This window comes from Ochotona princeps, chromosome 3 (assembly GCF_030435755.1).
Source record: "Ochotona princeps isolate mOchPri1 chromosome 3, mOchPri1.hap1, whole genome shotgun sequence".
Lineage (NCBI taxonomy): Eukaryota > Metazoa > Chordata > Mammalia > Lagomorpha > Ochotonidae > Ochotona > Ochotona princeps.
Genome location: NC_080834.1, coordinates 7469351 through 7493308, shown reverse-complemented (window position 1 = coordinate 7493308; position 23958 = coordinate 7469351). Strand labels below are relative to the sequence as shown.

At 35.8% G+C, this 23958-nt stretch overlaps 1 pseudogene; it reads left to right on the top strand.

The window, feature by feature from the left end:
• Positions 1 to 1149: 1149 nt before the first annotated feature.
• The window catches only part of LOC101533862 (adenylosuccinate synthetase isozyme 2-like), a 74150-nt pseudogene continuing 51341 nt past the window's right edge, over positions 1150 to 23958 (top strand).

Genomic DNA, 23958 nt, shown 5'->3' with positions numbered 1-23958 from the left:
TTTAGGTTTTACAATCAATACACATTTTAACTCAAAAAGTCAATTACTTAGTAAATTTCTGCAATCTATTCAGCATACTAAATTATTTTGATTTTTTTATAGCTAAAAATGATAGTTTATGAATCTTATGTTTTGTAAGCAAAAATTTTCTTTCAAACACTACAAAAAGCATTTACATTCTGTGCAAATCTGCATTATTAATTCACTGTAAAATAGATCCAGTTGGAGTACTTGTTTTTGCATTAAATTAAGCCTTTGATGTTCTTTAACGCTTTGATTTAGCCTCTAATTTGTCAGAGCACAAATGCACCAGCAGCTGTTGAAAATATCACTTTTGCAATACTGTTCCTGGCCAATAAAACCCAAACAAGCCATCTTCCTATATCTGGCTGTACAAAATAGCGTTGAGAAAGTAGTCACTGCTTTGAAGTATCACTACAATTATAGGTTTTAACCCCATAGGTCACAGTTAGATTATTTATACAATGCTGGTATAATTCTGTTTCAATTCTAGGCTTTCAGTCCAGAGCGTTCAGCAGCTCCGCCGGAGGAAATTTCAGTCCACTGCTAGGTTGACATTGACCTGTGTTTGATAGGATTAGACAGCATTTCACTGATTTCTCCAAATTTTGTGCATTATTTAACTTTCTAGAACATGTTTAACAGCAGAAGGGAACTATACCAGAATTACTTTTCTCGTTTCAGAAACCAAGAGACTAAGCCGGCTTTTTTTCATGTGTGATATTGATGCCATCAGCTGTATGACATATATGCATATGTCCATAATGTGGGTCAGTAAACTATCTTATTTGACAACCATTGATGATTTGGGAATCTTTCACTGCAAGTTTAGTCATGTGTCTCTACTCGGGTTATGTGCCGATGTTGATGCTTGACAGTAAAAACGGACAAATCCACAATGCTGGTTAAATTGTCCAAATTTATTACATTAGACATTTCCTGGCAAATGCATCTGCTAGCAGGAAATACAAATGCAACTTTTGTACCAAGGCAACTGGCTCTGTCATTTCTGGCTTCTTGATGATAATTCTGTCTTACATTTTTATAAAAAAAAAAATAATGGCAGAAGACCATGGGTTTTACTTAGTTGTTGTACTAACAACAGATCATCACAAAGAAATCTACATGATGGCACAGGAGGAAAATAAAAAACAGAAGAAACTGTCCATAGAAGGACAATATCTTTTTGATGCTTACGATTTTGAGGCACAAAATGTTTTCCTCATAGATGATCAGCGAGCACCACCACAGCAGGCTGTAACCTGTCCAATATGTATAGTCTCCTGATTTGTGCTGATAAGCAAGAAATTACACATTAGTGTTTTTTCTGTCTTTTCCAGCTCATTCCTTCCTTTGAAATCAATGCAATTATCAAAGGGAACAGGCTTTTTCCATATTTGACTGTTCTGTGGCATCCTACGCCTTAGGATTGTGGATTAAGTCTTCACTAGTCTCTGTATAAATTTCTTTCTAGAATCTGGAGATCTTGTCAAAATAAAGAAATTATTTCCCCTCAAATTATTTATAATTATGCACAGTGATGAGATATCATGCGTTTACATCTGATAAATAGATTTCTTTATTTCTAAAAACAGAAACATATTATAAGAGAAAGTCAACTCTTTGGAATCCTCTCAACCCCTGATATTACTTAGAAACAACACATAACATTCACATTACTTTAAAACTGATGCAGTAAAATGGACCTGAATAATACATTGCAGTCCTGACCAGAAGATGTTTGCTTACCCACATAAAGTAATTTGCTTCTTAGCACAGCTGGGTTCCCTTTTGTGAGTGTTTTATTTTTTATGAAGTAAAGAGAAAACATTATGTTTGTAAACCAATGTTTTAATCTAATTGATGACAAGTCAATGGCCTCGAATAGCAATGGCTGGCTCAAAACACCTCTCAATTTGCACATTTTAGGGCCTACTAAGCTGGAGAACTGAAGCATGAGGCAAATGAAAAAATATGAAGTTCATAATCTAGGGAGACCTGCGTGTGTACAGCCATAAAAGCCACAACTGCCAGCTCAGGTGGAAAAATGTTGAAGTGAGAAATGTATTCAATAAATAGAAAACACAGCATGGAGCTGAAAAGTGTGCATGAGAAACTGGTTAGGAGATTCAAGTAATGGAAAAGGAAGCAGATGGAGCATGAGTGTACATTAAACAGTACTGTTCATAGCTTGTGACACAAAGTATTCCATTGGGAGCCTGATTCTTAACTATCTTCAAATTCATTCAATTTAAAATATCATGGTCTTGTTATCATCTAATTTTGCAGAAACTTTATGGAAATATTATTGTGATGGACGGCATTCCACAGTTTAAAGTGCTTGCTGGTGGAGTGGACTACGTCTTCAAAGTTGATAACTTCATGTAACTTTACTTAGTAAGTTGTACTTGCCTTGCTGTAAGTTTGTGATTTCAGCATCTAGGCTTGTGTCGACCTCAGGCATGTGAAAATGTCATTGTGGGTGCTTGCAAAGAGGATGGGATGTGGCAAGTTTTCTTGGACATTGAAAGAAAGTGTTTAAAGATACTTTCAGCTGTTCGTGTAACATATCAAGACACCCAGAATAGGATTTCGGTTGCTCTAGGAAGTAAAATTTAAAATGAGATGGCATTTATTAGTGTCTATAATTGCAGAATTCTTGCAGCTTTTATAAAAATGTGCCAGAATTTGTATTCTGGGTTCTTCTGTTTCATCCACTTGCCGTGTCAGGGGCACACCAAGAGAAAGATATTTTCCCTCTTTTGATCATTCTCATCTTCAAGTACTAAGTGTTCTTAATTACCTGTAACACAGTCTTATGAAGCTACTCATAGTAAACTCTTTTTGAATCTCTGTATTTTCACTTCTATGTATTCTGAGCAAGTGTAAAGTATGTTTTTATTTCAGTTACTGTAATGCTTTTTGTCTCCGGTGCACTTCTCTATACAGTAGCAGCAGTAAGTGGAAATTTTTATATACATAGTATTGGTACCAAGTGGGACACTAATTCCTAACCGTATTTGAGAAACAAAATTTTTATAGTGAAGCCCTTAAGCAACAGTTTTGTATATGTTACTTGAAAATTACTATCAACATTCATTATCATATTAATATTTATAGGTTAATGAGATTGTTTAACTCAGGCTTTCTCAGTATTTTCTACACAAGGGACCATATGCTTTGAATAAAACCTCCTTAAAATCTGAAAATTAGTATTTTGTAAACAACTTGAAAACTGCTGGCCTGTTGCACAGTATAAAAACTTCATGCATTCAACAGAAAAATGATAGTCAATATTTAGCAAGTCACTGCAAATTATCTTACATGCTTAATGCTTTTGAAGTTGTTTTTTGTGACAATTCTATGATGTGCATTTTATGTGTTGTTACCTTTATTTTTCCAAAGCTCATAGAGTCTGGAATCATAGAAGCAAGTGACATTACAAACTCAGGCAGACAGACAGATAACTTCTGTACTGTTTGGCTGTTTATAAACCCAGGCGTCTCTCTACTCCTCCACTTTGGCTTTCCAAGCTAAGTTTCTAACTGGCTTTCAATGTTTGTTGGGTTGGTCTACTACTCTTTTCTTTTTCACCTTCAATTATCTCAATAATGTTCTTCAAGAAAATTTCCTCCCTCTTCTCCCTGATTAAAACAAATTTTCTTTTAATTTCCAGTAAATATATTAGCAGGCCACACCATCCTGGTATAAATTTATCTTTTCATGGTCTTGCACAGTGACATATAAAGTTAGTTCTCTGCTTTTTTAAAAAAACAAACAATAAACAATCTTTTCCAATGCATCAACCAGATTTCCAATACACTGTTCACTTGCTACTAGATTATTAAAGAAAGAAAACCAAATCAAATCAAACCAAAAATAAGTGGTTTAGTGGTTCTAATGCCTGCGTTCCATATATGAGTACTTGAGTTTGGATTCTGGTTCTGATTCGTAACACTGGCTGCCTGTTGGTGCTGACCTTTAGAGACATTGTGGGTTTATGTGAACAGCTTCCTGCCACCCGCCACAGAGGATTTCAACTGTGTTTCCCCTGCAGCTTCTACCCTGGTCCAACCCTGGCCGCGTAAGAGATTGGAGTGAATCGGAAGATGGAAGCATGATCTCTCTTTCTGCCTCTCAAACAAACAAAAATTTAAAGCTAAATGTTAAACACAAGTAAATAAAAGGCACCTTGAGTGTCTTTGCCCCCAGTGCTATTATAATCTTGTGAACTGGACCTATAGTTTTGTACTGTCATATATAAATGAGTTAAGTGGATGATGTAGGAACCCTGTGCAAAATTTGTGATAACATAAGGAAGAGAATTAATCCTATAAACATCAAGTGAGGAGTGAAACAACTGTACTCTAAAAAATGCTAAAAATTCACTATTTTTAAAGTTACATAAATTATTTATGCTGTTATAAAATATCTAAAGAACAGGATATATATTTTTAAAGACTTATTTAGTTTTATTGCAAAGTCAGATATACATAGAGGAGGGGGGAGACAGAGAGGAAGATTTTCCGTCCGATGATTCACTCCCTAAGTGACCAGAATGGCAGGTGCTGCGCCGATCCGAAGCCAGGAGCCAGGAACCTCCTCCAGGTCTCTCACATGGGTGCAGGGTCCCAGGGCTTTGGGCAGTCCTCAACTGCTTTCCCAGGCCACAAGCAGGGAGCTGGATGGGAAGTGGAGCTGCCGGGATTAGAACTGATGGCCATATTGGATCCTGGCACGTTCAGGGTGAGGACTTTAGCTGCTAGGCCACCATGCCGGGCCCAGAATAGGATATTGTATAGAATAAAATAGGAGACTATTCTCTCATTCGGTAACTTCTCAACTTTAACCTTGTTCTCTAGAGTTCACAGTTACCAAAATGTGGCATCTTTCCAGTTCTTTATCCATTTGACTATATTTGTATTTAAACTTAGAGTCCTTTAATAAGATGAATGTGATTCATAATAATACATTGTATATCTCAAAATAGAAGAAACAATGCTGGATTTAGTCACCAAAAAGAGATGATAAAAAAGGAATCGAAGAGAATACATTATTTACCCTCATTTGATCATTGTCTAATTTATGCATGAATAAAAAATTATATTGTACCTAAAAAACACACACACAAAAATCTCAAAGTTCACAGAAAACAAAGCATTAAAATATCTATTTTGGTGCAAAAAGCATTGAAATCCATACATGGCTTTTCACAACACACCTACGCATTTGCCATGAATTTTTTGAAGAGCATCTGGAATGCACAGATGTTATATGCTAATCAAAAAACAATGATCAATTCACATTTGATTATTTAGCTCCACCCTTGGAGTCCATGAATTCTCACACTTACCTGGTATTACCTGACTCCAGAGGACCCAAGATTATTACAGCTTTTAGGGTACAGTTCTTCAAGAAAACAAGATTTCCTAAAAATCATGTAACACATTTCTACTTTCCTCACAATTTCCTGCTGAAACTCACGGCTCCCATCTTGACATAAAATTGGTCATCTCTCCTCCCTTTGCGGTTCCCTCTTCCCTGTCATACGGCCTTAGCACTCCAGGCTGCTGCCTGAGCCGCTCCCCAGAGCTGCCGCTGCATCCTGGCGGAGGGGGCCCTTCTCGCCATTGTTCAGGGCCAGATAGTCACACTGGAGATTGTACACTAACTGGAATGATACCTTTCACTGTGTTCTCCTGTAAATTTTCAGCTCTGCTCTACCGATTTCAAATCCTGTGTAACTTGATTTAATCATGCTTTTTGTCCCTGCTGCGATTGAGAAGTTTTTCTTTATTTTGCAGATCTTGAAAATTCTCAACTCTTAGTTTTAATATTTTTACTGTGTTTGTGTAATTTTTTAAAATAAATTTGATTAATTTAAAAGCATTGACCCTAACCAACAGGTATTTTCCCCCCTTCATTATTCTTTGTTTATATCTATATAATTATTTCCTGCTTCTTTATTTCGTCTTTCTTCATATGGGTATCTGGTCTGCAAAAATCACTGTTATGGCTGGTTGCCTCAAATCCTACATATTGAAGGTGTTACTGTTACCGAATTATTCACAATTTATCTTTAATTTTAGTTTATAGTTATTTTTAATTCAATGAAGCACACTATAGAGTTTGTATGATTTTTCCATTTACAGTTTATCAAATTTTTTTGGAGACAGTCAGGATCTTAGGTGGCTCTGTTTCCATTCATTTGAGTGCCTTCCATTTTTGTTCTGCAAAAGGTTCTTAATGACATTTTCAAGCATGTCCAAAACTTCAAATATTAAATTTTAAGGGGATCTTGAAAATATATTGCAATGTATACTATGGTATATCTATATTCTAACCTATAGGGAAAAATTGCTGTCATCTAAAACAGCACGCACAAAGAAATTTTTGTCACATTATTATTTATTATATAATTCTGAAATCAGATGGAGGACAGGTGAATCCAATGATGAAACGCATTCATTTCTCTGCTCCTGAAAGGTTTAACCCAAATTTTAAGTGCACATGGATACTCACTAAAATATAGCACACCTCATATTATGAAATAAACCTTAACAACTTGAACAAAGTGAAATAAAGGAAAGTTTGTTGTCTAAATGTACAGACTGAGACTAGAAGTCAATAACAAAATGATTACAGAAACATATTTAGACACTTTCAAAGTCAACAGTATATACCTAGCAATGAAAACAAATTCAGGGAGAGAAAACCCGAATCAGCAATATGGAGAATGAAACCGGGACTTCCTTCCCCTCAGGGGGACTCTGGGTAGTGTCATGAAGCCACTCCCCTTCCCACCATCCCATGAAGACCCACTCCAGGGAGGCCATCTCAGTCTAGCAGACACAGGACGCAAGGCAGAATCATTTCCCCTCTCTGACCTTTCTCCCAGCCTACTGCACCCTGGAATGCTCCTTGTGCACCTGTGATCTCCTTTCCTTTACAGTAAACTTAAAGTAAATTAAAGTAATGAAAAAGGAGGTAACACTACAGATCAACAGGTGAGAAAATGGTAATAAAGGAATATTGTGTAGAATGCTATATACATTATCAGACAGCTTAGATGAAACAGAACAATTCTCATTATTGCAGTAAATATATGATATTTACAGATCTATAACAATGAAACAAATTGTTTCCTTAGTTTAAAACTTTAGTGTAAATAAATCTCTGACCTCAATAACATCACTATTAAATTGTACCAACTATTTAAAGAATTCAACTCTACATAATCTCTTTTAGAAGACAGATGAGGAAGAAAGCCTTCATGGCTACTCTTATGCAGCCCGGCTCACCTGATTGAAAAATTAGAGAAAAAGCCATAGAAGAAAAGGTAATGGAAGATCTATATACCACCTGAACACATACAGAAACAGAAAAAGCTTAATGTAGAAACTATATATAGACATATGAACATATGAATATCAAAATAGGATTTCTTCCAGTAGTATAAAGCCAGTTCAATATTCAAAAATACATCAATGCAATACATGAAGATAGGAAAGAAGTGATGTTACCAGATTATCTCAAAATGGTGCAGAAAAAGCTTTTAAGAAAAATACATTCATGAGAAAAAGCTTTTAAGAGATTAGAATGGAAAGGAAATTCCTCAATGTGACACAACACATGTACAAGAAATCTACCTCTAGCATCATATTGGAGGTGAAGGACTGACGGATTTTCCTCTTTGGGAACAAGGCATGGATACCCACTCTAACTTATTACAGTCAACATGGTCACAGAGGTCTTAGTTAATTCAATAACAAAAGGAAAACTCATGAAAGGGAAATTGGAAAGAAAGAAAATACAAATTGGCTAAATGGAAAAAAAATCCCAGGGAATTATAAAATAAACTTTTAAAAATAATACATGTTCTTAAGTTGAGTACATAATTTAACACAAAAATTGATTATATTATGTAGATATGAATATCTGAAATAAAAAATACTGAGAAATTGATATAATGAAGCATGTACTAGGCCAATGCATTAAGAATTACAAGATGGTGGTAAAACTTTTCAGTCATTATAGCTATATAGTATTTTTTTAAATAGGACTCAACCTAGTAATGGTGTCAAAATAATTACACTGCAAAATCAGAGCAGTGTGGAATTGTGGAAGCAATAAACACACAGATCAACCGCATAGAACAGAGTGACAAACAGAAGCAGTTCAGCTGTCTTCCATAAAGGAAGCTGAAACACATGGGCGTCCATATGCAAATAAACCTTCACCTGAACTCACATCTGTTTAAAAAATTAGCTTAAATGGGTCAGGGATGTCAGAGATCTAAACGTGAAGTATAAAGCTGTGAAACTTTACAAATATTTATTCATTTGAAAACAGAAGAGAGAGAGACATCCATCTTCCAGAGGTTGGTTCAGTCCTCAAATAGCTCCACTGATCAGATCAGAACCAGGCAGATGAGTAGTAGTCAGGAACTCCATACTGGTCTCCCATACAGGAATCAGGAACCCTAGGTCTTAGGCTATTTGTTGCTGCTTTCCCAAAGTGCACTAACACAAATCTTAGTTGGAAGTAGAGTAGCCTGTGTTTAAATGGGCACTCTAACATAGGATGCTGCATTGCAGGTGCCTACAAGCCACTGTACCACTGCCAGCCACTAAGAAACTTCTTATGAAACCATAGGAGAAAGTATTCGTAAATGGTGCTTAGACAAACACTGCTTAAATATGACACCAAAATAAATCTGATCAATAAAAGGAGAAAACCTTTAAGTTCAGCTTCCTTAAAATTAAAACCTTTTGTTCTGCAGGGGACAGTTAAGAGACTGAAAGCCTGACCTACAGATTGGATGAAGGTATTAAAGTCACACTCCTGACAAAGGACTTGTATGCAGGCTATTTAAAGGTCTTCCAAAATGTATCAGAAACCATTCAAATCATCCAGTTAAAAATAGGCAACAATCTGTACAAAATCTTCACCAAACACATAAAAAGCATTCAATATCATTGGGAAAATACAAAGTAAAACTCAGTTTTTAATTTCTTTTTAAATTTTCGCTCCCACATAGAAAGAGGAAACATTTTTATTTTTCCGTATCCAGTTTATTTCACTCAGCATGATGTCCTCTGGCAGCATTCATCTTGACATAAATTATAGAACTTCATTCTTTTTTATAGCTTAATAGTATTCCATTGAAAAATGCCTTCATAGTATTGCATTGGGGGGAAAAAAGGCTGTGTGTATCAGTGTTGCTGCAAATACGTTTTGTCAACCTTTGCTTTATATCTTCTCAATCCAGTGTTAGGAATGAAATACTAGTGTAGTTTCGATGACCTGTGATTATTTTAAGATTTATGGTACTTGGGTGACATGATTACTTTTTCCATTGAATTATTATTGATAGCCCTTGCCAGTCTATCACTGCACTAGGATCCTTCTGCTTTTTACTTATTGATCTGTGAGAGTGGGAGAGAGAGAAAGGAGAGAGAAAAGAAGGAAGGAGGGAATGAAGGGAAGGAGGGAGGGAGAGAGACGCTGGGAGGCAGGAAGGGAAAATCATTATATTCTTAGAATCTCATGTGTGAATGACATTGAATCTGTTGTCTTTGTATTAATATGGCATAAGCATGAAAGAATAAAGTATTAGAGAAACTAATACTTTATTTATGAGATACCAATGCAACAAATACATTAAAATGTTTAAAATTGACTTTTTTTTTAAACTAAGCTCAAATCTGACAATTTAGATGTTGGAAAGAATGCAGAATTTTAAAAGTTTTTGTAGCAACTTCATTAAGTTACTAAAGCTTGACACAAACCATACATTGGTGAATGGATAAATCAGAGTATATGACATTCTCAGAAATACAGAATTATAGGGCCATAAAACAAATCTGGTTACAGGTTAAGCTTGATGGCAATGTGTGATTGCACAAAAGAAGCACAGGGAAATTTTAAAGTAAGATGATGTTGGTAGTAGTTGCACAAATTTAAAAATGGGAAAATCATAAGATGCTATAAAAGTTATAGATTTTAATAACAAATTCAAAAGAACATTCAAAAGCAATTTTGAGTATATTTTCTGCTCCTTCAAATAGTGATATTTAATTCTTAAAACAAGCACATATCATATATTAATAACCAACAATGTAGTATCATTCCTGAAAGAGTTAGAAAATATCATTCAATATGATATTCACTTTTAGTTCACTGTAGATAAATATCACACATGGTTTACAAATGTGTTAAAAGCACAATATGGAGAACAGCACCATCCAGAGACACTCTCTTTGTCTAACATTTCCTGTAAATATGTATACCTTTTGCAATCTTATTTCTTCTCACATCAGTTTGTACCTAAATAATGGTTGAAATATAGCATGATCACAGACCATCAAACCCATCCTAACAGCTAAAATCTTATTTCGAATGGAACGTAATTGTTGGTACTTCTTTTTACACGAGCAGTTCATAAAGGCTTTTCAGATGCATATTTAGAAATATTTTTAATATATTCATCTGACGTCTCCAGATACTTGCTAATGCTATGGCAAATGAAGTAATAATGTTTCTGGAATAAAACGGACATCTTCTGTGTTAGTTGAATCGTTTGGTAACCAGAACAGTACTCCATGTACAATGGCATTAATAAATAATGTTTGCTGGTGATCCAAAGGCCAGTATGATTTATATAGCCAGAAAATTGCTCAAACATTAATGTGTGAATACAAATGAGAGTATCTAAGAATCTTCACAGAAAACAGAACTGAAGGATCCATTTACCATAATGAGAAAAGATTCTGAAATGTATGCAGATGATGGGGTTTTCAAAAAAGTTTATGGAAAAAACCATGTTAAAAAAAACCTAAGCATGAATTTTCAAATTTTGCCCCATAATGATCTTTGGATTTCATGTTTGCATGAACACTTTTTATTATTGATGTCAAAGAACAGTTCTCGTGCATTTTACGAGTGGCGTCTCAGCTCTTCATTTCTGCCTTGCATTATTTTTTAAAAAATAAGATAACATACTTTCAATTTACCTTACGATTGTTTGTAATCACAGGATTTTTGGTGCACTACACAAACAGTTCCACAAGTAAACAGAAGACCACTATCCTATAGGAATATAGTTAAGGGTAATAAACAATGATCATAAGCATTAAACCTTTTCTCTAACTTTTAGATGCTGTAAGTCAGTGAGAACACATTTATCATTTTCGGTCTGCTTCATTTCATTAAGCTAAGTGGTCTCCACGTAGATCCAGTTTGTTTCCAAAGACAGAATTTCATTCTTTTTTATGGCTATATAGTATTCCACAATGTATAGAGATATTTTATATGCCCAATCATTAGTTGATGGACATTTGAGCTGATTCAATTTGTTGTTGTGAATTGAGCTTTTATAAAACATGGGAGTTCAGGTACCTCTTTTACATGCTTATTTCACTTCCTGTGGGTATATTCGTAGTAGTGGGAAGTTTTGATCATGTGGTAGATTTATTTTCAAAATTTTTTTAAGATTTATTTTATTTTTACCGCTAAGTCAGATACACAGAGAGCAGGAGTGACAGAAAGGAAGATATTCCATCCAGTGATTCACTCCCCAAGTGACCGTAACGGCCAGACCTGTGCCTATCTGAAGCCAGGAGCCAGGAGGTCTCCCATGCAGGTGCAGGGTCCCAAGGCTTTGGGCCATCCTCTACTTCTTTCCTAGGTCACAAGCAGGGAGCTGGATGGGAAGTAGGGCTGCTGGAATTAGAACTGGTGCCCATATGGGATCCTTGCACATTCAATGCGAGGACTGCAGCCACTGGACCATCGTGCTGGGCCCAATTTTCAAGTTTCTAAGCAAGCTCCATACGGTGTTCTATAACGGTTGTACCAGTTTACATTCCCCGATGAAGTTTTCTGAAGTCCTGTCATAATACTTTAATGTATGTTGCCAGACTTTTTTGTCTCCAGTATTTACTGTGACCTCTGTTCTACTTGCGTAAAGTGAAGAGCAGAGTTGATTATTTATGGATCCTGCTAGGCCTTGGTGCCAGTATTTGAGTTTACAAACACTGAGTCATTGTGAACCGCAGGAGATGAATTCTGTGAGGTTTTGGGAATGATACAAATTTGCTACTTCCTAAATAGGAGCACGTCCACAAATTAAAAGAATTACACAATGGATTAATTTTTTCTGCTGATACCTCAATTTCCCACTGAATCCCACTGAGTGCTTCAGTAAAAGTATTTTGAAACTTACAGCCTTGCATTTAAAAAATATTTATTTTTTTTAAAGGCAGAGTTATATAGAGGAAGAAAGAAAAAATGGAGAGAGGGAGACAAAGAGAAAGAGAAAGTAATCTTCCATCCACTGTTTTGTCCTCCAAATCAAATGGTCACAGTAGCGAGGGCTGAGCCATGTGGAAGCCAAGAGGCTGGAATCTCCCAGGTGAGTGTGGGAGTCCAAGCATCCGGGCCATCTGCTGTTGCCTGCCCACGCTTATTAACAGAGAGCTGGATCAGCTGGGGCAGCTAAGACTCAAATCAGTGCTGATTCATACGGGACACCACTCTGGAGGGCAGAGACTTCACCCGCTGTGTCACAACACCGGTCCTTGCATGCACATTTTAAAGAATGGTTTTGTTGTAAAACATTTCATCATCTAAGAATGTAATTTCCTTTCTTTTTGAAATTGTTTAATTTTTTTAACATGTTGGAATTTTAAACTACATAGTTGACTATGTGTTTTTTCTTTCTTTCCTTTTGTTGTTCAGTTTGAACAACAACAAAACAGCTTTGAGCAAAATCTATGCCTGACCCCTAGTAAATGGCCTTTATGCTGCCTTTAAATTTGATTTGACCACATTTAAAATTTTTGGTTATTTTCATGTTTTTTTTTCTTTGTAATACATCTGTGATTGCCTCATTCTATAATCTCTCCCTTGTTTTTGCGATTTAATGTTATAATATATTTGTGAACATAATTATCTTTATGAAAGTTGGAAAATGGTCATTAACTTCTAAGAATGTGCTGTAGGAGACATAAGTGATGGTTCGGTTTTGAATTTTTTTTTGTTTTGTTGTAGGTAGATAACTTTATAGAAATAATGTTACATGATTTGAATGCTGATTAGTACAGATAGAAAAAAATTGTTCCTTTTTTGCTTCTATATTAACTTTGGTTACATTGCATGGGATTATTTATAAGACCTATTTTATCTATTTTCAGGCCATGTTCATGAGGTAAATATTCTGACAACTGGGATGATAACCTTGGCTATTATTACAGTACCTGCCCTCCCCTCCAACCTGATTTTCTGTTCGTAAATGCTTTGGATAGCTTTATCAGTCATCCCATTTTTCCACTCCTACTGAAGATCAGCCACTAACAAAATCATACCTCATCCCTCCTTGGCTCAGCCCAAGTGGAACTTCTTTTTTTCTTTTCTTTTCTTTTCTTTTCTTTTCTTTTCTTTTCTTTTCTTTTCTTTTCTTTTCTTTTCTTTTCTTTTCTTTTCTTTCCTTTCCTTTCCTTTCCTTTTCTTTTCTTTTCCCTTTCCTTTCCTTTCCTTTCCTTTCCTTTCCTTTCCTTTCCTTTCTTTTTCCAATCCCTTCTCTTCTCTTCCTCCTTGCTTTTCTTTCTCCCTTCTTTTCATTTCCCTCCCTTTCCCTCCCTTCCCTTTCATTTTTAATTTTACAACTATAGATAGCAAAAAAAAATGTTAAGTTAAAGAAGAGTTTATGTGAGAGGCTGGGAGGGAGAAGGGTAGGGAGGAAGGGAGAGGGAGGAAGAGAGAGAGTGTACTGCAGCTTTTTGTCTCACTTTCCAAATGTTCACAGTGACATGGGAATTGGACTGAAGCTGGGAGTTGAGAACTCAATCCACGTCTGCTGTGTGGATGGCAGAAAATCGGTTCTTGACCCAACAGTTGCCTCCTCCCGTAGTCTGCATTAGCAGCATGCTCAAGTCACATACTCAACTCAGGCGTCCCAATGGCATCTTAACTGCTGTGTCCAACACTTGCCTCTCACAGTGAAATGACATTAAAGGAAAGCTCTTCGGCCATTCCGGTTTGTGTTGCTGCCACCTCACCTCTTGTTTCCTGACCTTTCGGCACCCAAATCTGAATTTCCTCAACTCTTCTTGTTCTACTGCTTCAATCTGATAAAAGCTGGGTTTATTTTTTTTCATTAACTTAAAAAGATTATTCAGTTAATGGTTAAAGACAGTTGGGAGCTGGTGTACTTGGCAAAGTAAAGATGTTCTTCCCCATACCAGGTTTAAGAAATTTCAAATAGACGCTAGGTTATAGAGTGAAAGCGTGTTTTGAGTGGAGCAAAGTTCAGAAGATAAATTGATTCTGAATGAGAATGGAGTTTTAAAGCATAAAATAAAGGCTGAAATGATTGAGGATAAAAGTAGCAGTTTGACAACCTGAAAATTGAATGCTAATATTCATAAAAATAATCACCCCCAAATATTTAAATGATATTATGAATTTGATACTAAGGGTTGAGCCCATTCGTGAGGGCTGTGAGAAAATGGTTAAAGAATCAATTCTTCCTTGAAAAGATTTTGGCAAGCACACCAATAGTTTAAGTCCAGTTGCAAACCAAATTGATGACAGACAGTTTAGAAAGATGACTGGTTATAGTTTTTTGTTGGCTATTAGAAATATCAGATGGGTATCAATACTACACAGGATTTTTTTTTTTTGCCTTCAATTGTTTTCCTTTTAGTTATCTTCTTGATAAGACTGAGAGTAGCATATTTTTTATGAGATGGCAACATTTCATGAAATAAAGTGACACTATGGGAAAATGAAGTTTATTGTAATTTTTACAGATTACATTGGTGTATGCTAGATGGAGAATTTTGTTTTATGCCTTATTCTTCTCCTGCCGTTCTTTTTAGAACTGCCGTGACATTTGCAGTTTGTGGCTTGATACTGAGGAGAGTGGTATTATTTCTATTTTAGATAGGAAAATGGAGGCCCAAGAACTCCATGAGTTGTCTACAATGAGCTGATTGTGGACATGGAAGCTACACACAGACATTCTGGTTCTCAAACTCATCCCGCTCCCACATAGCTATATGGCTCTGGATGTTAATGGAGGAGGCTGTCAATGAATACATGGAACATTCTGCTATGTTGTCATCTAAGGTCCTGATTTCTGTAATAAATTATATTTTTGTTTATACTATCCGGTTTAAATCATATTACAGTGTTAACATGTTATTCTTTGAGGAACTATTGATTTTGAAACAATGTACTTCTTCATATGCCTGCTCCTGAAAGGTGGAATACCAGTTAATGGCAGAGAGAGCAGCGAACCCTTGTGGAGAATTAGCCCTGTGCTATTTTGACTTGTGACATCCTCTAAGGGTGAACTATCACATCCCATTGTACAGGTTAGAAAACTGAAGCGCTTGTCTGTGGTCCGCAGAAGTTGTTACTGCACAGTTTTGTCAATCTTTAACTCAATTCCCTCTGGTTTGAAGCCAAATGGAGAATGCTCAGTCTGACAAAATGGAGGTAATATTTCCAGCATTTAGCGTTGATTCCATTTGCGTACTTGACGTCAGTTTATATCCAGGTAGCTCTTGCTGCTAGCAGCAGCTCAGTAGCTCTGAAGCCTTTTATTGCAATCAAAACATTTTCAAAATCTTTCCACAGTTTATATATACAGCGAGAAAGACTTTGCACTTTGAAAACGTGGGATAAAACAAAGCCAGGTGCTGTTGCTTTTATCTGAGCCAAGGGAAAGAGTGCTGTGAATTCTTCTCTCAGATTTTTAAAAAACCTTTGTCTTTTCTTTATATAAAATGTATGCGTATCAAAATGCTAGCTGTGAAATATATTTGTGGTCTCATTTGCAACATCATTGAACTTGGGTTATTTAGTGACACATTTTAGATGTCCATGACAAAACTAATGCTTTTTGTCCACCGGAGATGTGGAATAATTAATCGGAAGCGCCACTAGAGGAGGACCCATCACATTCTAGGCTGGTTTGTAAAACAGGCCTGGGTGAGAGGCTCTCAGCAGGCCGCGTCACGTTACCTGTAATTTTTCACATGCGTATAGTTCATCACTAGTGACATTCTGGCTTTCAGATCAGCCATCTCTTAGGACTTAAAATTGATATATCAGTCTCAGCATAAAATGCTATCATTCCCGTAGACCAACTGTTTACCGGAGTATAACTCCTCCTGTGTCTCATCTCATCACACTGTTCCACACTGTGATGTTTCAATGTGAAATGAAGTTTTTTCATGCTGTGCTTCTGAGTAGAAAAAAGACAGAAGTACATGTATGATAAATGGTGAAGATTCCACGGTAACCCTTGCAAAACAATACAGCGTGGAGGCACTGTATATTATACTTGCTTTAATAATTTAATGCATAAATGTGGCTTTTAAACTTTTATAATAAATACTATTTATGCGGCAGTAAGGGGAAGATCAATTATATTTGGTGTGAACCACTTTATCTTGCAACTTACTTAGAAATTAGCAAAATACCACCGCTGTCGGAATGTCTTAGTGAAATATCTATGGAGACGGCACTATCAGTAAAAAATAAAATTACCATCATGTTTTTCAATTGCACATGTATTTATTTACAGTTTTATAAGAGAAGGAATTCATTTAACATTTTATTAAATCCACTTTTCTTTTTCTACGTGGAACTTGGAACCAAATTCTGGCTTCCAATAGCAACAATAGAATATAGGAAAAGTATCTTGCTTAATTCTCTTATTGTTGTTTGAAAGACCTTGTAGTGTTTGCATTTTTTCTCTGGCCACAGAATGCATTTTCTCTGAGGCTCCGAGTGTGGTCTGACTGTGACATCAACATCCCACTGATTACTAGGGCTGATTCAACTGATTTGGCTGACTGGGCTGGGCTCCATGGACTTGCTCTGCCACTCTGAAAGCTGTGCACTGGCAGAGGGTGATGACATCCCCTGGGAGACTAGAACCACTTCATTTTTGTCCAAATAGGAATGATTTCTTTCCGTTAGCATGTCTTGATTTGGCCAGTACTGAAACGACTGATGGACTGCTTTAAAGTGAAAGGTACAAGTGTTTAACTAAAAATGGGCCCAGCTTGGGTTTTCAGTTTGATGTAGTGCTTCAAATCCTCAGTATTTTATCTGAAAAAAAAAATTTCAGCTTGCATTTTTAATTCCTTTTTCTGTCTTTAAAATCTTTGCTATGTATTGTATTGTTTTGATGATGGTGTCTGGAATTGTGTTGTAGGGTAATATGAAAGCATTAAGCTACTAACTCATATATAATTAATAGTTAAATAAGAATGAATGAATACTTTATTTGAAATGTAAAACAGCTCAAGAAAACATTCTTACTGGAGAATATATTCTCATAAAAATAATTTAGCCCACAGGTGATTATTTGTATACTTTAGAATAATTATTGGAATTAGAATAAGTAATTGACTTGATTGTATTTTCCCGGTGTGGGGGGTACACAACACATGTCTAAGGAAATAATTCTGAAATTATTTGTGTCACTGACATTTACAAATTGGAGGTTAAAATTATATTGAATCCAGTTCTTCTAGTAGATGAGGTATTCTGGTAGTAGTTTGTAAAAATAGAGCACACGGAATGAAAGTTACCACTGAACACTTGAGGTAGATAGGGCTAATCCATTTCGTGTATTTCTTAAAACATACAATTTAAATAAAGTAATGCTGACTTCATAATGGCTTTCTTTTTGACTTTCAAGATAAAGGCAATTAAATCCAAGACTTGTTTGAAAAACAAACTGTTAGGTGTGTGTCAAGCATTAGCCCCTTCTTGTTGCCCACACCTTTTATATTAGAATAATTTCAAAAGCAGATATATATATATGTATATTTTTACTTTCTTTTTTTTATTACATTGCATTATGTGACACAGTTTCATAGGTTCTGGGATTCCCCCAACCCCTCTCTCTACCCTCCCCCCATGGTGGATTCGTCCACCTTGTTGCAGTATTACAGTTCAAGTTAAGTCGAGATTTTTTCATTGCAAGCATATACCAAGCATAGTGTCCAGCATCTTATTGTCCAGATACATTCAACGGTTTCTTGGGGAGATCATCTCTGGTCTGAGGGTAGAGCTGGCAGAATATCATCCTGATCAATTAGAAGGCCCAGCACAACATCAACAACAATTTACAACATTATAGAATTAATTGACATGGTATTGAGTAATCAAAATGTTATAACAGTGCAAGTTGTTAATCACAACCTGTGACTACTTCATTGACCTTTCAAATTTTGTTTGTACACGGAACTGGCAAAAGCAGATATATATATATATATATATATTTTTAAAGATTTTATTATTATTGGAAAGCCGGATATACAGAGAGGAGGAGAGACAGGGAGGAAGATCTTCCATCCGATGTTTCACTCCCCAAGTGAGCCGCAACGGGCCGGTGCTGCGCCGATCCTAAGCCGGGAACCAGGAACCTCTTCCAGGTCTCCCACGTGGGTGCAGTGTCCCAATGCATTGGGCCGTCCTCAACTGCTTTCCCAGGCCACAAGCAGGGAGCTGGATGGGAAGTGGAGCTGCCGGGTTTAGAACCGGCGCCCATATGGGATCCCAGGGCGTTCAAGGCGAGGACTTTAGCCGCTAGGCCACGCCGCCGGGCCCCGCAGATATATTTTTAAGTTTAATTCAAATTGACTTGTTTTAATTAAGACATGTAAGAAGTTTTAATTGTTATTCAAAAGATAGAGTTCATCTTTTTAGAGCAGTTTTGGTCTCTCTATGAAATTGACCAGAAACTATGGAGTTCCCACAAACCTCCGTTCCACAAGCCCACAAGGTCCCCCCCCATCAGCATCCCTTACCAGTGTTGTCTGCTAATAATTGGTGAATGTAACTGCGCTTTTAATTCTGAAGTGTGTAAATGGATTTTATTATGCAATTGTCTTTGTGAGAAGCTATTAAAATATCCGAGGGACTTTCTAAACAATCCTGGAAAATTTTAACAATTTATTAATTAGTTGTATCTGACTAACACCACTGGCACACTTATTTCTACCACAAACTATATGGGTATTGGTTGCTAAGATACGTTAATATATGACTCGCTATGTGAAGGAGAGAGTAATGAGAATAGTTTAGCTCTTGTCTTCCAGTTACTTCAGTGAAGGTTTCAAAGTGGGTGAAATATTTGAGTTACACTTTGAAAATGTATGCAAAGAGGGGTATCCATAGAGAAGTTTAATAAAACATGGGATACCCGGGCAAACTTGCCAGGTAAACAATGAATAATTTAAATTACATTTAACCTTCTCATTGTTTATCTGAAATTCAAATTTAATTGTGAATGCTGAATTACTTTCTGCTGAAGAAGATAATTCTGGCATGAGGCACATTGTGCTCAGAAAAAAAAAAACAATATTGAAAGGTACAAAGGAGGGGTATATACAATGTTATACTTAAGTTCATCTCATGGCACATATAGAAAGAACACATGTTGGAACATAAGGAATGTTTTTGGTTGAGTTATGGATAAACTTCTCAGTTTTACAGGGACAACAAGGTGTATGTTTCAATTTCCCTGAATAATTAGGAAGCAATAATATTGAGACCTTCAAGGGCAGTGGTATGATTGTCCAGAGGTGCCAAAAGGGAAGAGCAGCTTGGAATCTCATTAGGATAACTAGTGACATTTTATGAGTCAGCTGCCAGGACAATAAGACTAACTTATGCAGTAAAAAGTGATCTAATCACCCAATCTGTGAGAATGATTCTTCAATGACATAGGTTTAGAATATGATTTTAAACTTATGAAAACTCAGGCATATGCTCATCAAACTTCTGAAATACGTGTCATAGTGTTGGACAGCAGTATTTGTATTATGGATATTTTTCCCAATCTTATCAAGATACAAAGAATTTACCAAGAAAACAATAGAGGCCCAAAGAGGTTTTCATCATATATTTGCTTACTAAAATTAACTTGAACTCGAATGAGCAGTAGCCTTCATCGTGTCTCGACAAATCCTGCGTGAGGGATGGAATGTAGGAAAGCCTATGCACAATGTGTAAAGAGAGGAATTTAAAGTGTTCTCTTTGATATATAATGATGAAAGGTTAATATATTTGGATTGAAATGGAAGATTTCTTTGCATACCCCTCCTAAAATAGTTCTACACCTCAACTGTTGACATATGCCTTGCTAGAGTTATAAGCCAGTTTAGACTATCCTAAAATCTGCCAGGTTCAGTAGAATAATGCTTCAATGCTATGGACTTCTAAATACTAAAATAAGTATAGACACGAGAAAGCTGAATAGTACCCTATAGCCATTTTAAGGTGAATAGAAGCTGGTTGTATATAAACTAAAATCAAAATGTCAATGAAGTAGTCACAGGATGTGGTTATGAACTTGCATCTTGTAACATATTGGTTACTCAATACCATGTCAATTAATTCCATAATGTTGTAAATTGTTGTTGATGTTGTGCTGGGCCTTCTAATTGATCAGGATGATATTCTGCCAGCTCTACCTTCAGACCAGAGATGATCTCCCCAAGAAACCGTTGAATGTATCTGGACAATAAGATGCTGGACTCTTTGCTTGGTATATGCTTGCAATGAAAGAATTTCGACTTAATTTGAACTGTAATACTGCAACAAGGTGGACGAATCCACCATGGGGGGAGGGTAGAGAGAGGGGTTGGGGGAATCCCAGAACCTATGAAATTGTGTCACATAATACAATGTAATTAATAAAATAAAATTTAAAAATTGAAAAGTATATATGGATTGATCTGTATTAAGATGTTAACAATGCATGTTTGAGTCAATACTTAGAAGGATTGAAAAATAGTTTGCCTTATGAAAAGTATGTACAAAAAAGAGATTAAGGAAGTGAATTTCCATGTATTTACAACTCAATTTTAGCAATGATCATGAGTTTTCTCACAGGCTTTAGCTTTTCTTTCTTAAAACTGTTCTGCACCTTAATTGTCGACAAATGTCTTGTTAGAGTCATAAGCCAGTTTAGACTATCCTAAAATCCGCTAAGTTCAGCAAAATTATGCTTCAACACTATAAACGGCCAAATACTAAAATGAAAATAGACATGAGACAGCTGAATGGTACCCTATAGGCATTTTAAGGGGTATAGCAGCCGGTTCTGTATATAAATTAAAATTGAAATATCAATGAGCTAATCACAGGATGTGGTTAAGAACTTGCATTTTTTTTTTTTAACATACTGGTTACTCAAAACCATGTCAATTCCATAATGTTGTAAATTGTTGTTGATGTTATGTTGGGACTCTTAATTGATTGGGATGATATTCTGCCAGCTCTACCTTCAGACCAGAGATGGTCTCACCAAGAAACTGTTCAATTTATCTGGACAATAAGAAGCTGGACTCTATGTTTGATATATGTTTGCAAAGAAAGAATCTTGATTGAATTTCAACTGTAATACTGCAACAAGGTGGAAGAATCCATCGGGGGGAGGGCATGGGGAGGGGTGGGGGGATTCCCAGAGCCTATGAAACTGTCACATAATGCAATGTAATTAATAATATAAAAAAGCCAATCATATGATTGACGCTTTAAAAAAAAAGTTAGCTAATTGGATCTACAACAACAAATTGACAGGGGTTTATACAAGGGATTGTCAGATATAAATGATTACTTGAATTTTGTTTGTGTAGATATGGTTTGAGATATATTTGCACGATGAAATAATCATATATATCTGAGTTAAATCCAGGATATTGAATTACTAATCTCTTGCATTTGAGTGCTAGTTAATTGCACCTTCAAAATATTACCTTTTGTTAAGAGCTGCATGCATGAGAAACTAAAAACTTTAGACAGGTCTATTTTACTCTGTTTCACAGGTCAAAAAGCTACAGTGATTTGGCTATACTTAACAACAATACAATATTATAGCTTGGACATAAAATGAATTTTGATCCTTTTAATTTACCATTTGGCCTCATGAAATGTTTTTAGTTTATGGGAAATATTTATTCAGATTGCCAAGTTATAGTTTAATTTTATATTTCATCCTTGAGCAGTAGGAATGCATTGTATGGGTAAGAATATACAAGTTGTAATGACTAAGGTGAAAAATACTATTCAACCACATATATGTCCGAGTATATTCTTAAAAATTCTGGTGAAGGGAGAAAGAGAGAGCAATTAGATACACATAAGTTATGATAGTATATTGTTACAATGATTCTGTTTTATAATTAGCTATTACTGTTAATCTCTTATTGTGATCAACTCATAAATTTGATTTTAATACTCCAGCGTTTGCATTTGCAGGAGAGAACAAGGGAATGGAAGATCTCTTTCACCGGTGTCTCGCCTCTCTCTCCATAATTTCTCAGTTTCAAATAAATAAAATAAAAAGATAAATCTTTTAAAAGCTTTACAATGTGTTGGTTACATGGGAGCAAATACAGTTTTTAATCCACAGTTTGATGCATCCACTGTGGTTCTTAGCATGTATTGAAAGTAGAGAAAAAGGAACTATTGGAGGTGTTACTGTTAGAACCATGTGAAATGCATCTACTCATACTTCTTCAGAGCATCTCAGTCTCTATTTTGCAGGTTCTGTTCCTATCAGAAGATGACTATTCGTATAAGTCTCCATGTCACTAACCCAATCTGTTATGATCAAATCTGTTCTACTAGTACAATGAATGTTTACCATTTTGCATGGTCTTCGTGCTGTTACTGCTCTCTGGTCATATTATCGTATGGTCCATAGCTGCAAATATGTGTACCTCTTTTATTTTCTATGTATTGAACTTTTAAAAATCATTATATAGTTCAAATCATACAGTTTTGGGCAGCACATAAATGTGTTTTTCTTTTTTCTTTTTGGTCTGGGATATTTAGATTAATCATAATTCTCTAGGGGGTATACCCTGCTTTTCAGAAATGTGAATACGAATTTATGTAGTGGTGTGCACATATATGTGTATATACATGTACATATACATGGCTGAATAATATTAATGTGTGTATCATATGTGTGTATATACATGTACATATACATGGCTGAATAATATTAATGTGTATCATGTGTGTATATACATGTACATATACATGGCCAAATAATATTAATGTGTGTATCATATGTGTGTATATACATGTACATATACATGGTCGAATAATATTAATGTGTGTATCATATGTGTGTACATATGTATACAGATAATTCCAAATTTTGTGATTCAAATGACAAAATCTTGAGTATATAATGATGCCAAAGTGATATGAATTTAGTAGGATCGTATCTGGAACTCTGGAGTTTGATCTCTTCCTGATATTGGGCAGCGATACTGAGACACAGCACTAAATAGGGTATCAGACATTGACAGAAGGTAGGAATCACACCTTTCGGTTCTCTGGATAACCCCAACCTATCACCGACACAGCCATCGGGCTAGTTGGTAACTGGGAGTATTTACAGGGGCATATTCCCATCATAAATAAAAGGGTGTGTATATTTATTTCATTCTATGATATCTATTCATCTATCAGCTATCACATTTCTTTATATATTTGTCCATTAACAAAAACTTATATTGTTCCCACATCTTGGTTAATGTAATTTAGTGCTGGAATAAAAATTCATATTCTATTTCATTTTGAAAAGATCTATTTATTGATATCCAAATGTTAGAGTTGCAGAGAGAGAATCTTCCACATGATGGTTCACTCCCCAAATGACTGTGAAGGCCAGAGCTGAGCTTGTCCAAATGTGGGAGCCAGGAACTTCCTCCAGATCTCTCATATGGATGCAGGGTTCTAATGCCTTGGGAATTTTCCACTGCATTCCCAGGCAACTGGCGGGAAGCTAGATGAAAAATGGAGTACCTGGGACTTGAACCAGTGTGCATAATGGATGCCTGCAATGCAGACCAAGGATTAGCTTATTACAACGCTGCTCAGGCCTCT